The following is an 11,763-nucleotide window of genomic DNA, read 5'->3' as shown; positions in this document are numbered from 1 at the left end:
AATAGTAAACCTAGTAGTATATAAAGTGACAGTAGGTCTTTTTTGCTTAAAAATCAGAGTTCCTGGATAGTATCTCTTTAGGATCTCTGTAGTAAAAATACAATTTAATGTAGCTTAGTGAGAAGTTTAAGAGGAATATACCTTTCACTTTAGGGTGCCCATGCCACTTTGAAGTTACAGAGTGCAAAGTAGTTTCCACACATTAAAAAAAATATATGAAAAAGACTTAAACTTTTCTAAATTTTATACTTGAACAGGTCATTAGAACTTGTGCCTTTTGCTTTTAGATCTCTGTTTGCAAATGGTTAAGCATTAATGTTGGCAAAATACTCACATGTCGTATCTGTTAAATGTAATAATATTTCTGCCCAGTCTTCAGTTTTAAGTAGAAATATCAACCTTTGATGTCACTAACATTTCTACTCTGTTGTGATACTGAGAACATAAGTGTCAGTGAATTTGATAGACAGCTTAGAAATGAATCTTTTGCATTCAATATTTTAGTGCTGTATATTTTCACTTAAGTTATAGTTTTCTCTTTAAGTCTTAGAAAAAACATTAGTTTGTTCCTCTTAGCAACATATTGTAATGAATTTTCTGTTGCCCTTTTACAATTTTCAGGTAAAATGTGAACTCTATTAAAAAAATCTCTCTTTAAAGCATAACTTCACCTTCATTATTCCAAAAAAATAATCAAATGATTTCGATTAAAAGCATTGTATTTTAAACAATTGGTAACAGCTGCTTCTGTGAGATTTTCATTTATGTTACTTAGTTTATTTTTCACCTAGACAAGGGTAAGCAAACAGTATATGATGGGAAAACTGAAACCTTATCTACTGTTTCTTTAAGAAACCAGCTTATCCAGGGGGTTTTAGTGTGTCCAACCTAACCTGCTAGCGAGGAAAAGTTCTTTAAAATAATGGATATTAGTAGTATCCAATCACAATTACCAGTTTCACTAACAGGGAGGAGATTTGACTCTTCAGCCACTAGAATTGGAGAAGGTGGAGCTTGGTACTCAGGTTTGGTTGCTTTGGAGTACAGCTTCAAGTGAAGTTAATCTGAGGTGAAGCAAACAGAAAATTGTGGAGGTTTTGTTGGTAGGATTTTTGTTCTAATCTTTTTATGATCCTTTATTTTATAATTTTGCTCCTTTATGATTCTGTGTGTGCTAGGTTTTGTCATTGTTTTTATTTTCTGATGCAAACTGAACACTAAAATTAAGCAGGGAAGCAGAACAAAAGGGCTGTTTGGACAGGAAATAGGTGTTCAGAGAATCAAACTTGACTTTCTCCTATCATTATTTTTAGTTCAGAATATGAGTGTCATCAAAAAATCTTAGACTCCAAATCATCTTCAATAACAGGCTTTTCTTTGGGATTGGTTGTTCGAACAGTCAGTTGTCAGTTTTTATAAATGACATCTTGAGGAGGTTCATTTGATATGTCATTTTCCTTAAACTTAAAATGTTAAATTGCTGAAAGATAAATGTGATAGGCTGAAATAAGTCTTTTTTAATAAATTGAAATGCCAACTGTTTAATTTTTTTAACCCCAGCACAATCCCCCTTTTAATTTCAGTATATTTTAACAATATGTTGACATTTTTAATATGCTCATAATTTTAGCTTTGTTTTCAAAAAGGCCATTGATGAACAAAGTAAAACTGCTTTCCTCTTCATTCACTCTTCATTTCTTTCAAAGGTGGAGATAAGTAATTAACATTTTGAAACAGGATTTATATTTTTAAAAGCTATAGGTAGGCTACTAAAACTTTTTTTAAAGTGTCTGATTCTATCTATATTTCTTATTTATGAAGTAATTGTAGTGTATTTCAGTACAAGAATTTTTTTTAGAGACTGTTTTCTTTATATTGTTGCTCTTTGTTCTCATAGAAATTAAGGTATAAATTGCAATAATCATTACAGTAATCAGAACAAATGCCGGCTAAGCATTTTCAGCTGTTGTATTTGCTATGCTGCTTGTTCCGGATTATGCAAAGATTTTTAAATTAATGCTTTTCTGTTGCTTAAACAATAGTGTAATAATAATGAAATCGAAAAAAGTTACCTATCTACCCACCAGAAGATCATTGTTTGGTAATCTCATTTTTTTCCTGTTCCCTTCTCTATCTTATATTCTTGCATTTTTCCAATAATTATGAATTCGTGCAGTTTTATGTTTTCACTTAACTATCTGTTGAAATTGTTTTCATTTCAGTAACTATGTAATTCTCCTAAATTGATGTGACCTTAATTGACCTAGTTTTTTGACTTGTCTACTTTTAGGTTACTAATTTTTTGTCATTTTTAATAGTATTGCTTTGAACACACATCTGTGTGTAGCTGTAAAATATTTTCCTTTTTAAAAAAGATTTCTTTTGGAAAAATCCTGGAGTGGCCTTACCTAGATGAAAGGATATGAACACTTCACTGGCCAAATTGTTTTTCTGAAAAGTTACACCAGTTTATATCGACACCAGCAGAATGTGCTTCAAAGTTTTTCTAATGTGTAGCCTGAAATGTTCTGTTAAAGTGTGCCTATGGAGCTCTCTGACTTGTTGATTAGTTTTTGCCTGAAAGCCTGTTTTCAACACCATTTTCCAAGATGTAGATGGATATAAATCAATTTTTCTGGATATGAAAATCAGCTGAAGGAAATTAGAAAAACTTTTACCCACTTAAGTGAGCAGTTATATCTCTGTTAGATATTTCATATACTTATTTGTATGTATTGCTATTAGTAAGTATGGGGCTTAATGTTTTATACTGGCTTTGTTATTCAGGCTGGCTTTTCTTTTTCTTCTGGTAAGCGCATGTCAGAAGAAGTATTTTCTTTCAAGAAAATATATCAGAAACATTTTTAGGAGGAGACTGAAGTAGCGCCAGTTAACCTTAGTTTACCTGCCTCAAAAACATGTATGAATAACCTTTGTCATTATTTGTGCATTTCTTAATTTTGTTTTTAAAACTACGCTTCGGAAACAGATAACTGTTATGAATAATTACAGGCTTTGAAATGGTATATTAGCATCTTTCCAGTATTTTATAGGTTTCAGTTAAAGGTAAGAACTTAACTTTACACACATACAGTGGTGCTAGACATACGTTGTTTCTATTTGTCTTTAAGAGCATGCTTTGTTGGCATTGACCACGGATTGTGTATACTCTTACTAGCTAGTCTGTTAAATGAAATAGGCGTTAACTGGCTTATAAATGAGTAACGTTCCAGAATAAACTTAAGTTGTGTTAAAATCAAAGACAATCCTAATTTTTCTTGGAAATGGGGAGTAATGATAAGCCATGGGCTGAGCTATAACTCATTGATGCAACCAGTAGTTGAGCATGTATGGTATTGAGTTAGTCTAGCTCATTTTGCAATTTAAATAATTTAACTTATTTTGTGTCAACTTTTATTTCAGTTAACTGATAATTTAGTATCTCTGACTTTCAGAGCTAATGCTGGTATGTTTGTTGTTGTGTTTGGTTCAGGGGAAGGTTTTCTTTAATGTCTACTTTTATGGTTTGTTTTTTTTTTCAGATACTTTGGTGTCTGGAACATTTGGGATAGAGAGAAGTTTAAAATTTTCCATATTTATATCATGAATATTGGTAATTTGACATGTAATTTGATTGTCTTAATAAAATGTAATGTTATTGCTACCAAATAGAGATAAAGATAATTGTAAATACTGTAGTGAAAGTTATTTGAAGTTTAGCTGTTGATTACATTTTGCTGGGTACCCCAGGGTAAAGAAATGATGCTCTTTTAGTGGTTTCTGTAACTGTAACTCTGCAATACTACTGATCTTATGTTGGCAGATTTAGGGAATATCTTCTTGGTTTTGTAGGGAGAGTAGAAACTAGTTTTCTACAAGGAGAAGAAAACTTTTAAATTGACCTAGGTATTTGGGTCAAGATATGAAGAGTGATGGTTGCGTTTTATTCCCTTACATTGGAGATGAAATAATGTATTCAAAGTCCGTGTTAGTTGCCATTCAAGAGGAACATAGTGATTTTTTTCCCTCCAAATAATATGAGGAAAAAATTTAATGGGCAGTAAGTTGATAAAACTTGAAAGAACCTAGAGCCATTTTTATCAAAACCTATTAAATGCTAATTTTTGAACTGATGTGGCTGTGAACTTGTTCGACTAAATATGGTTTTCCGCGTTTGTATGCCATTGGAGAAAATGAACTCGAAACAGTTTTGTGTTAGTAGCGCTTTGGTAGAAGAGAAAAGATCCAGCTATCACTGTTTATACCTTTTTTTCCCCTCCCCAGTGTAAAATACCCTGTGTCATGTGCTACCAATAGATTTTTGTAAGTACTAGATTTCTCAGCAACATTTAGTGCCATTGACTACTTTTCCTGCTTGAATCTCTTCTCATTAGTTTCATGATACTGTCTATGCTTTCCTCATTAGTGATTTGTGTCCTCTTCTCTAGACTTCCCTTTTGATAATCTCCAGTCCCATATCTTTAATTAACATACTATACATATTAATGGTTCCAACGTCTGTATCTAAAATCCAAAAATTTTTTTTTGTACCTGAGAGCCATATTTATCCAGCTCACCAAAAGTCACAGTAAATGGGTGATACTACCACCCAAGCCAGAATTTGATTGTCATTCTGATTCTTCTCCTTCATCACCAGTTAGCCACAATTAGCCTATAAATTTTAAATTCAGTGTCTCTAGAGTCGATCTTTTTTTTTTTTCCTTCACATGTTAGCATAAGGCCACGGTATGATTTCTTCCTTAGATGACTAAACAACCTCCTAATTGATCTTCATTTCCATTTTAGGCTCTATATAATACATTCTTTACTGTGCAGTCGTATCTGTTTTTCTCTGCTTCATATTCGTCAGTGAATACTAGCATACTAGCTAGAGTGAAGAATAACACCAGCTAATTCTGTGCTAAGTGTTCTCTCAGATGGTCCCCATGCTAAGTACTGTTACTATCATTGAACCAGTAAGTCAATTTAGAAAGGTTAGCTAATTTGTCTAAGGTCTCCTTGGCTGGTAAATGGCTAGCATACTTTAAAACTGAGGTTTGTCAGACCGGAAGTCCTTTCCCTTACGCACTGAGCTGTGTGCTTTCCTGAGCTTACTTCTCTATTCCTTTTTTCCCACACACCATTCCACCTCACTCTTTAACCAGCTATTTGTAGTTCCTTCTTCTAAGGCATAGTGAAAACTTGCTGCCTGTCTAAAAGTGCTTTAAGGGAAACAAACATTTAAAAAAAAAAAGTATTTCTGACAGTTTTTGAAACACTTTGAAAAAGGATATTAAACATTTTAGCATCCCCAGAATGTAAGAAGATAAAAGAATGAGAGACAGGAAAAGTAAAGGTAGTTTTCCTTATGCACATAGTTTTGAGTTTCATAGCTGTTGAATTCCTCACATTTAATAAAAACTTGAGATCAACCTGTGTAGTAGGAAGATTAGGCAAAGTGCAAAAGCACTTTAAGCTATTTGAAATGCTAACAACTCCTTAAATAACTATTGGCTTGGACCTTGTGCTCGCTCGTTCTGCATCCGGATGTATAAAGCACCTGTGAACAAAAGTCAGATAGCTTACTAAGTAACTTGTACATAGGATAGAGAAGCTACATAGGTTATTTTGCATCAAATATTATATCATCAAAAAAGTTAAATACTGCAGCCAACATTACTTGCAAATGAAATTGATGTGAACTGAATAATAGTTGATTTGGAATCATTTTCATTTAAAATATTTTCTCTTTGTCCTCTGTGCCGTTCCCCCTCTAACATATTTTAAGGCAAAAGGACCTCTATTGGACCAAAAAAAAGAAAAAGTAGGCTTTTTATTCATAGCTTTGAAAGCAACTTGGTGGTAAAGGAAAAAGATCAAATTGATGAAACTTTTGAAATAGAGGTAAATATTACCAATATTTCTTTATTTGAGGGGATCAAATTCTTAACTATAGTTGGGAATTAAAGGTAATTATAAGCGTAATAAAAATCCATGAATTATCCATTATAAGAATAGGAGTGGTTTTTCTTTCTTCTTTTTTTTTTTTTTTTTTTTTTTACCAATTACAATTTTTTTAGAGGCAGGAAGCGCCATGCTATCGTAACTCTTTATCTTTTTTTTTTTTTTTTGAGACAGAGTCTGGCTCTGTCACCCAGGCTGGAGTGCAGTGGCGTGACCTCGGTTCACTGCAGCCTCCACCTCCCTGGTTCAAGTGATTCTCCTGTCTCAGCCTCCTGAGTATTGGGACTACAGGTGCCTGCCACCACACTCGGCTAATTTTTGTATTTTTAGTAGAGATGGGGTTTCACCATATTGGCCAGGCTGGTCTCGAACTCCTGACCCTTGTGATATGCCCGCCTCAGCCTCCCAAAGTGCTGGGATTACAGGTGTGAACCACCGCGCCCGGCCTTCAAAACTTAATGTGACATTATTTACTATCCAAAATAGTCTTTTGCTGTATTTTATTTTTTTAACTTTTATTTTAGGTTCAGGGGTACATGTGCAGGTTTGTTACATGGGTAAATTGTCTGTCACTGTGGTTTGATGTACAAACGATCCCATCACTCAGTGAACATAGTACCTGATAGGTATTAATAGTTTTTCAACACTTGTCTCTCCCCAGCCCTTCCCTCCATGTTTATTGTTCTCATCTTTATGTCCTTGTGTACTTAGTGCTTAGCTCCCATGTATAAGTGAAAACGTGATATTTGGTTTCCTGTCCTGCATTAACTCAGGATAGTGGCCTCCAGCCCCATCCATGTTGCTACAAAGAACGTGATTTTGTTCTTTTTTATGGCTGCATATAGTGTCCCATAATGTGTATGTACCACGTTTTCTTTAGGCCACTGTTGATGGGCACCTAGGTTAATTCTGTGTCTTTGCTATTGTGAATAGTGCTGTGATGAAAATAAGTGAGTGCACGTGTCTTTTTGGTAGAATGATTTATTTTCCTTTGAGTATATACCCAGTAATGGGATTGCTGGGTCTAATGGTAGTTGTGTTTTAAGTTCTTTGGGAAATCGCCAAACTGCCTTTTGCAGTGGCTGAACTAATTTACCTTAACACCAACAGTGTACAAGCATTCCATTTTCTTGGAAACCTCGCCAACATGTGTCATTTTTTTTACTTTTTAATAATAGCCATTCTGACTGGTGTGAGATGATATTTTGATTTTGATTTGCATTTCTCTAATGATTAGTGATGGTGATGTTGAACATTTTTTCATGTATTTGTTGGCTGTATTTATGTCTTCTTTTGAGAAGTATTTGTTCATGTGCTTTGCTTGTTTTTTAATGGGATTATTTGTTTCTTGCTTGTTGAATTGTTTTATAGATCCTGGATATTAGACCTTTGTCAGAGGCACATAGTTTGTGAATATTTTCTCCTATTCTGTAGATTATCTGTTTACTCTGTTCTTTTGGTATACATTAAATAATAAAAATGTAAATGACCCAATAGATTTTGAATGTTATAATAGATGTATATGATATATAATTTGAAAAGAATGGTTTCCTTAGCTTTTTTTTTTTTTTTTTTGAGACAGAGTCTTGCTCTCTTGCTCTGTTGCCCAGGCTGGAGTGCAGTGGTGTGATCTCTGCTCACTGCAAGCTTCGCCTCCTGGGTTCACACCATTCTCCTGCCTCAGCCTCCCGAGTAGCTGGGACTGTAGGCACCCACCACCACGCCCGGCTAATTTTGTTGTATTTTCAGTAGAGTCGGGGTTTCACCGTAGCCAGGATGGTCTTGATCTCCTGACATCATGATCCGCCTGCCTTGGCCTCCCAAAGTGCTGGGATTACAGGCGTGAGCCACCACACCCAGCTCTTAGCTTTGAGAAATAGAATACACAACGGTTTTTCTGGGTTTTTTTTCTTTCTTTCTTTTTTTTTCTTTTTGAGATGGAATGTCTTACTCAGGCGCCCAGGCTGGAGTGCAGTGGCACAATCTCGGATCACTGCAACCACCATCTCCTGGGTTCAGGCGATTCTCCCGTTCAGCCTTCGAGTAGCTGGGATTACAGGCACCCACCATCATGACCAGCAAATTTTTGTATTTTAGTAATAACGGGGTTTCACCATGTTGGCCAGGCTGGTCTTGAACGCCTGACCTCAGGTGATCCACCCATCTTGGCCTTCCAAAGTGCTAGGGGTACAGGCATGAGCCACTGCACCCGGCCTACACAACCAGTTTTCTTAAAATTTTTTAGATAATTGTTTAAAATATATACAGTAATTGCCCCTTATCCATGGGGGATACGTTTGAAGACCCTCTGTGGATAGTACCAAACCTATATATGCTGTGTTTTGTCCTATGCATACATATATATTTATGACATAGTTTTATAAATTAGACATAATAAGAAATTAACAATAATATAATAATTATACTGTAATAAAAGTTATGTGAATATGGTCTCCCTCCCTCTTAAATATCGTAATATCTTCAGGCTGTGGTTGATCTCAGGTAACTGAAACAGCCAACAATGAAATCTTGGATGTATTCGGTCATTCTTGCATTACTGTAAAGAAATAAGTGAGACTGAATGTAAAGAAAAAAGGTTTAATTGGCTCATGGTTCTGCAGGCTGTGCAGGAAACATGGCACCAGACATCTGCTCAGCTTCTGATCATGCCTCAGGAAGCTTACAATCACCGTGGAAGGCAAAGAGAGAGCTGGTGTATCACATGACAAAAGCCAGGAGCTAAAGAGAGAATGAGGTTGGGGGAGGTGCCACACACTTTTAAGCAGCCAGATCTTGTGAAAACTATCTCAAGGACAGCACCAAGGGGATGGTGTTAAGCTATTCATGAGAACTCCTCCATCCCCATGATCTAGTCACCTCCCGTCAGGCCCCACCTCCTACACTGGGGATTGCAGTTCACCCATGAGATTTGAGTGGGGACAAATACACAAACTTTATAAGTGGATAAGGGTGGACTACTGTAAGGTTATCTTTTCTCTGAATACTGAATCTCAGTTGCTGTAGGAATTTTAAAAATACGTTTACTTTTTGTAGAAAAATTTGTTCTTTGCAGACTTTCAAATGAAGACCTACACTGAAAAGGTGACATTGATTGCCTAAAATAATTGTTTCAGTAACAAATTTGTATTGAGTTGTGTGCATACAGTCTAGTCAGGTAGTCAGACTAGTTACATAGTCAGATGAGCTTGCAAAGTACTGTAAAATGGTCCTTTTCTGGAGGAAACTCACTGTTTCATAAAACTAGGGGATATGAATATTTCCTATCTGATAAGTCAGTGTTAAAGACTTTAGACAAATTTAATGGAATTTAATTGAGCAAAAAGCAATTCAAGAACCAAGAAACTCCCAGAACCAGAACAGTTCAGAAGGACTCTAGAGTACTGTATTGTCAGATAACATTTATGGTCAGAAAAGGGGAAGTGACATACATACAGCTAAGGGAAGTGAGGTACAGTAACAGCTGGATTGGTTACAGCAGCCTTTGCCTCATCTGAACACAGTTTGAACAGTTGGCCACCTGTGATTGGCTGAAACTCAGCTACTGTGATTGGCTGAGACTTGGCTACTTGTTACAAGAGTATGCTTACGTATCAAGTTAGCTTTATAGTTCACTATGTAGGGAGAAACTTTGGGCCAAACCTAAAATATGGATGGAGGCAGCCTCGGGCCAGACTTAATTCAGTTTAATGTCAGGATCATGTATTACTGAGTCCAAAATTGTGTTTTGTTATAGATGATTGCTGTAGAAGTTCAAGTGGAGAGAAAGGTAAGCTAAGATCATAAGAAAATTAGAAAAAGTAAAATCTGAGACATTCCTTGAAGGTTTGTCAGATAGGTTTGAGACTGGATGTACACTAAAAGCTTTATTTTATTTACCCAGAAAGAGGCAATCCTGGAATGGCAAAATGGAGGAAGTAATAGATTCTGGATACGCCAACCAAAATTTTGCTGGTTTAGCAGGTGCCATTTAATTTCTCACTTTTCCAGTAAGCCCAGGTGGGGAAGAGGCATGGAGTACATACAGGATATGGGAATGGTGTGACTGAGGAGTGGTGAATTATGAAGGTTTCTATGCAAATAAGTGGAAAAACAGGGTTTGGAATATTAATTTAATTGCAACTCTTATTAGACATTGTCATCAGACATGTTAACTTTTTAAGTTCTTGCAATATCATGAGGTGGATATTATTATTGTGCCTGTTTCACAGATGATAATGCTAAGTTATAGAGAGATGGGACAAATTGACAAAGGTTATGTGGCAGAGCCTAGATTCAAAATGGGAAGGCTAACACCAGAGCATGATCTTGCTATTCAGGTTTACTTGGAGAGGGAAGATTTACTTGGGGAGAGGAATTCAAGGCAGGGAGACTACTGGTGGTGGTTTTTGAAGCTCCATGATAACCTGAGTAATTTTACGAATGTTCCTAAACCTTTGGGTTTGGTATCTCAGTATCACTTGATGTCAAGTGACTTTCTGGGAAAAGTAGGAAAGAGGCATGTAGCAGGGATTATTTATTCTTATTTTAGTGAGTGTCAAATGATGGAAATTGGTAAGAGTTCCAGATACTTAAGGATTTTATGAGGATTGGACCATGCTTCCCTCCTTGTTTTGCTGAATTTATATCTTCTGGTTCTTTGATTTCCTATGAACTAAAAATCAGAATTCCATCTTAGAAGTTTGTTATTCAGTTGAACCGTCCTCACCTCCCTTAATTTTCTTTTGTAAAGTCTTCTCTGAGGTGGATATGGTATAGAAAAAATGATGGTGGACTGAGCACCTACTGTGTATCCTATACGTATATACATATGTTATTTTATTTATTTTTTTGGAGACGGAATCTCCCTGTGTCGCCCAGGCTGGAGTGCAGTGGTGTGATCTCGGCTCACTGCAAGCTCCGCCTCCTGGGTTCACGCCATTCTCCTGCCTCAGCCTCCTGAGTAGCTGGGACTACAGGCACCCGCCACCATGCCCGGCTAATTTTTTGTATTTTTTAGTAGAAACGGGGTTTCACCTTGTTAGGCGGGATGGTCTCGATCTCCTGACCTCGTGATCTGCCCACCTCGGCCTCCCAAAGTTCTGGGATTACAAGCGTGAGCCACTGTGCCCGGCCTATACGTATGTTATTTTAAACCTCCCAGCCCTGTGAATTGGTGGTGGTATTATCCACAATAATAAATTCTGCACAGGTTTCTTAAGCACCTGCTAAATAGGTGCTATGCTAATAACTTATATGTTGGGGAAACATGCAGAGAATTTATGTTAGCTGATAATGAGGGAAAAAAAGAGACCAGATTATCATTGGAGCAGAGTCAGAGAAGACTGTAAAGTGAATGTGCTAAGACTTAGAAAATCAATAAAAGTTAACCAGAGTGAGTGAAAGGGATGATAGGTAAGCCTTGTAACTTGAGAGAAAAGCCTGTTTGTGGAGATGATTAAGCATGAAAGGCCAGGCAAGGTGGCTCATGCCTGTAATCCCAGCACTTTAGGAAGCCGAAGCAGGAGGATCACTTGAAGTCAGGAGTTTGAGACTAGCCTGGCCAACGTGGTGAAACCCTGTATCTACTAAAAATACAAAAATCAGCTGGACATGATGGCAAGCATCTTTAATCCCAGCTACTCAGGAGGCTGAGGAGGTTGCGGTGAGCTTAGATCATGCCATTGCGCTCCAGCCTGGGCAACAGAGCGAAATTCCCTCTCAAAAGCATGGAAGTTGAGAGCTTTAGGGCCCAGGAGGAAAAATGGCAGGAGAATGAATCTGGATAGACAAGATGAACTA

General features: G+C 36.6%; 1 protein-coding gene across 4 annotated transcripts in view; it reads left to right on the top strand.

Annotated features, from left to right (window-relative positions):
* The first annotated feature begins 1,016 nt into the window (after positions 1 to 1,016).
* Positions 1,017 to 11,763, top strand: part of ZFAND6 (zinc finger, AN1-type domain 6) — a 68,578-nt gene continuing 57,831 nt past the window's right edge. For 2 of the 4 annotated variants that reach the window (XM_011983698.1, XM_011983696.1), the window contains exon 1: positions 1,017 to 1,103. The gene's annotated coding sequence lies outside the window, so the exon portion shown is untranslated. Of the gene's footprint in view, positions 1,104 to 3,539; positions 3,614 to 11,763 lie in introns of those variants that run through there. The other 2 variants (XM_011983701.1, XM_011983697.1) reach the window with 2 other exon arrangements.

The sequence above is a fragment of the Mandrillus leucophaeus genome, unplaced genomic scaffold, assembly GCF_000951045.1.
Source record: "Mandrillus leucophaeus isolate KB7577 unplaced genomic scaffold, Mleu.le_1.0 Scaffold254, whole genome shotgun sequence".
Taxonomy (NCBI): Eukaryota; Metazoa; Chordata; class Mammalia; order Primates; family Cercopithecidae; genus Mandrillus; species Mandrillus leucophaeus.
Note: the sequence above shows the minus strand (reverse complement) of the source record. Positions and strands in the feature narration are given on the sequence as shown.